Here is a 5,113-nt window from a genome sequence, read left to right on the forward strand (position 1 = left end):
AAAAAAAAAAAAAAAAATCAAACCCACTGCCATTGAGTCAATTCCAAGTTATAGTGACTCCTATTGGTTTTCCTAGGTGGTAAATCTCTATGGAAGTAGATTGCTTCATCTGCCGTCCATAGAGCGGCTGATGGGTTCGAACCACCAACCTTCTGGTTAGTAATCAAATGTCTTAGGCACTCCACCACCACAGCTCCTTTACACACATATAAAACCAAAAACCAAACTCACTGCCCTCAAGTTGGTCCCCACTCACAGCAACCCCTTCTTGGGTTTCTGAGGCAGTATCTCTACAGAAGTAGATTGCCCAACCTTCCTTCCAAGGAATGGCTGGTGGGTTTGAACCTCCAGCCTTCTGGTTAGCAGTCAAGTGCCTTAAGCACTATGCTATTAGAGCTCCCCTTCTGAGTATAAGGATCTCAAAAAGGACTTCTATACATGAAGCAGTGAACCTGTCGATGCTAGACTTTCATACACCAGTGGGAAAGATCTGTTTAGGGAAGGAATCTTCCTTGTGCTTTCTAAGACACAGTTACTATCATACTAGGACTTTTACCCATGTCTTCTTCCATCTATTATTCTGTTTTTCTTCCCTTCCCTGATGAACTTCTTCAAAGACCGAACTATATGACATGATAATATGTTTGAGATAACTAATCTGTTTTTTTTGTTTTTTTTTTCTGGGTGTTTTTCCCCTTCTATAGGCATTTGACTGCTAACCAGAAGGCTGGAGGTTCAAACCCACCAGCCACTCCTCAGAAGGAAGGCTGGGCAATCTACTTCCTGTAGTGATACCACCTTGGAAACTCAAGGAAGGGTCACTATGAGTCGGATCCAACTTCACGGCAGTGAGTTTGGTTTTTTGGTATAGCTTGCCCCCTTCCCAACCCTTGCCCCTGTTAAACCCATAGGTTTGTTGCCTTGGGGAAGGTATGTAGAAGCCAGAAGGAGAATCTTTCTAGTTTTTGTTTCAAAAACTCAAGGTCCAAAATGGGTTGAGGATTCAGGCCACAGAAAAAAATTATTTGAAAAGAAGCCAGGGACAATGAATATACAGGTGGAAGGAGAACATGGAGCATCTTCCTCCCCAACCCTAGAAATAGATTTCTCTGGGCAGAAGAAAGGGGAGGGTCATCTAGGTGAACAAAACCACATAGCCTATCTAACTTTCCTCCAAATGTCCCCTACCTGTCCTACTACTGAGTAATATACCAAAATCCTAACAAAATTGAAAGGGGGTCTCAAAATAGAAATTAAATTAGTAAGATATAGTAAAAAATTGTATCTATTTTTATACACCCTAGTTAAAAAAAAAAAAAAAAAACCTATTGCCATCAATTCTGACTCATAACAACCCTGAGATTATACACTTAAAATTCACACTGCTCCCTGTTTATTAGCTTTGCATCCCCACTTAGTTAATTCCTTAGTACACTGCAATGTGCTCAGTTCCCACAAGTTCATTGAAAAGCCCAATGAAAATGTCATCAATATTATGTTGAGTGAAATAAGTCAGTCACAAAAGCATAAATATTGTATGATCTCATTGACATGAAAAGACAAACATTTATTAGTGATGACCAGGGACAGGAAGAAGGGGGAAGTGGGTATTAACCGTGATGCAAATATTGAGTTGAATAAGGGTAGGGTTGCACAGCTGATTATTGTAATTGCCATCAATAAATTGTACACCTAAAAAGAGTTGAATTGGCAACAGTTGAGAGAGAAATATATTTACAATAATATGTTATTGTTGTTATGTGCCGTCGAGTCCGACCCGACTCATAGCGACCCCTCCTTGGGTTTTCCAGGCAGTATCACTACGGAAGTAGATTGCCCCATCTTCCTTCCAAGGAGTGGCTGGTGGGGGAAAAAAAGAGAGTAACTACTGAGGCTGCTTATGTACAACCAAAAACCTCATGGGATGTGGTCTCTTGGTTTAGGATGGTGGTTTCATGGAACATCCCAGTTAATTGGCTTACTAACATGTTTAGTGCCTTTGTCCTACCCTCTCGTTCAATGTGTAGTGCCTAGAGTCTTTTTTTTTTTTTTTAAACTTTTTATTGTGATTTGGGTGAAAAGTTATACAGCAAGTAAGTTTTCCATTCACCAATTCATACACATTTTGTTTCATATCATTGACTGTAATTCCCTCAATGTAACATCACTTCTCCCACTTCCTCCCTGTGTTTCTCATTTCCACTCCTTCTTCTTTCCTACCCTTCCTGCCTTCTGAACTTTGTCCTTGGCCAAATGCTACCCTTTTGATCTCAAACAGTTGATTTTCTAAGGAGTGTGTACTTTCCTAGAGTTATTATTCACCTTGTAGAACACTTTGTAGAGGTTAGACAGGATGTGTATTTTTTTGTTTGTTTGACTGAAAATTGAGTTATGGGACTGAGTTCAATTCCAGGTCGAAAAGGTAACCAAGGGTCAGGTTCTACCAGTCTCTATCTAACCATTAAGCTTGGTCAGTGCCTAGAGTCTTAAAAGCTTTCAAGTGGCCATCCAAGGCACCATCATTAGTCTCTAGTCACCTGGAACAACAGAGGAAGAAGGGCAGTCAGCAATAGGAGGAGGATATGGAATTTGTGGCTAATTGCCTCCATGTGATCAGTGTTACTAAATGATATATGTAGAAATGGATAAATTAGTATATGTTTTGCTGTGTATATTCTCAACAACAGTAAAATAAATTAAATAAAATTTAAATAATGGTCATCTGTAATCTCCATATATACCAACATAATTTTCAGTCCTCATCTCACCAACCTTTTAACCAAGAGTTTGATGCTCTTTGTTACAGATTAAATTGTGTCTCCTGAAAATATACATTGTAATTTCTAACCTCTATGCTTTGATTCTAGTATCACTATGAACCAAAGCATAGAGGTTAGGAATTACAAAACACATTTTGGGGGGGGGGGGGGGGGGCATAATTCTATGAGTTGGAATCAATTCAATGGCAGTGGGTTTGGTTTAGTTTGGGTTTATGCCTCGGTTACAATCTCATTTGGGAATGACTTGTCTGTGTTATGTTAATGAGACAGGATTAGTATAGTATGTGTTTTGAGTCCATCTCTTTTGAGATAGAAAAGAGATTAAACAAGCTAGGTAGCTGGCAAAGATGGGGAAAGAGAAATGCCAAGCCACATGAAGATCGCCCAGGAGCAGAAAATCAGGAGAGACAAAGACCTTCCTCCAGAGCTAACAGAGACTTTCTCTAGAGCCAGCACCTTGAATTCAGACTTCTAGCCTTCTAAACTGTGAGAAAATTTCTGTTTGTTAAAGTCATTCACTTGTGGTATTTTTGTTATAGTTGCACTGGATAACTAAGACACTGTTGATGTCATTGACCACTCCTTTCTTAAAACTTTTCCTACATCCTCCCTGTGACTTAATTGCATCCAAGTCTTTCTTTTCTCTGAATACTCCTCAGTTTTATTTGTAGGCTCCCTCTTAAACACTGATCTTCCTCAGAACCCTGCCTTCTGTCTCTTCAGCTTTAAATTATTTCTTATTATTATTATCAGGAAATAATTTAAAGATGAAGAGATATTATATACATCTTAACTACCAATTGTAGTAACACTTTTCTTAATAGCTACCAGATTTATATCTCCAGCCCAAGCTTTCCTCCTAACATTAACCCCATAGAGACATCACTACTTGGATGTCACACAAATTCTTTAAACCCAACAATTCTCTTTTTTCTTTTTCTTCTTTTTTTAAAAAATACATTTTATTAAAGTATAATTTATGTACTATGAAATACACAAAACTAAAGTGACATGGGTCAATGTATTTTTTCCCCTCCCCTTCCACCCCTGGTAAGCAACAAAGGAAGTTTCCTTCCATATAGAAACCTTTCCTTGACTTTTTGCAATAATGAACTAATACTATATTTGTCCTTCTGTGATTGACTTATTCCACTCAGTATAATATCCTCCGAGTTCATCCACATTCTGTGGTGTTTTGCAGATTCTATGTTATTCTTTAGTGTTGCATAGTATTCCATTGTGTGTATGTACCATAGTTTGGTTACCCATTCTTCTGTTGTAGGTTGTTTCCATTTTTTTTTTTTTTTTGCTATTGTAAATAGTGTTGTGGTGGACATGGGTGTGCATATATCTGTTGTTATCCTGGCTCTCACTTCTTTAGGATATATACCTAGTAATGGGATTGCTGGGTCAAATGGTATTTCTAATTCCAGCTTTTTAAGGAATCGCCATACTGCTTTCCACAGTGGTTGTATTATTTACAGTCCCACCAGCAGTGTATGAGAGTCTGAATCTCTCCACATCCTTGCCAGGATTTGTTATTTTCTGTCTTGTTGAACTTTGTCATTAGTGCTGGGGTGAGATGGTGTCTCGTTGTTTTGATTTGCATCTCTCTGATGGTTTAATGATTGTGAAATTTCTTCATGTATTTACTGGCCACCTGAATATCTTCTTTGGTAAAGTGTCTATTCATGTCTTCTGCCCATTTTTAAATTGTATTGTTAATCTTTTTGTTGTTGAGGTGTTGGTGTTTTGTATAAATTTTAGAGATAAGTCCCTTGTCAGATATGTCGTAGCCGAATATTTTTTTCCCCAATCTGTAGGTTCTCTTTTTACTCTTTTGGAGAAGTCTTTTGAAATACATAAAAATTTAATTTTTATAAACCCATTCTAGTGGCTTCCAGCCAAACCAAACCTAATGTATACATTCCCTGGACAGATCAATTGTGGGAGAATAGAAGGGCTGTGTATGCACAGAGAGACCATTCAGGGGGTAAGAGTGCATCAGAGGGAAGGACACAGGGAAGAGGTAACTATGGGGAGGAAGTGGGAAGAGAGCTGTTGCATTGTGGGAAATTGCAGTCAATGTCATGAGACAAAGTGTAAGTGAACTGCTGTATGAAAAATGAATTTGCTCTGTGAATTCACAATTAAAAATTTTTAAAGTATATTTAATTTTTAGAAGGTCACATTCATCTAGTTTATCTTCAACTGTTTGTGCATTTTGGGTTATGCTTGACAGTCTATTTGTGCCATAAATGAGGGCCTATAAATTTGCCCCTAGTTTTTCCTTGAGGAACTTTATAGTTTTAGGTTTCACATTTGAATCTTTG

The sequence above is a fragment of the Orycteropus afer genome, unplaced genomic scaffold, assembly GCF_000298275.1.
Source record: "Orycteropus afer afer isolate SDZICR_OR568_19922 unplaced genomic scaffold, OryAfe1.0 scaffold00008, whole genome shotgun sequence".
Lineage (NCBI taxonomy): Eukaryota > Metazoa > Chordata > Mammalia > Tubulidentata > Orycteropodidae > Orycteropus > Orycteropus afer.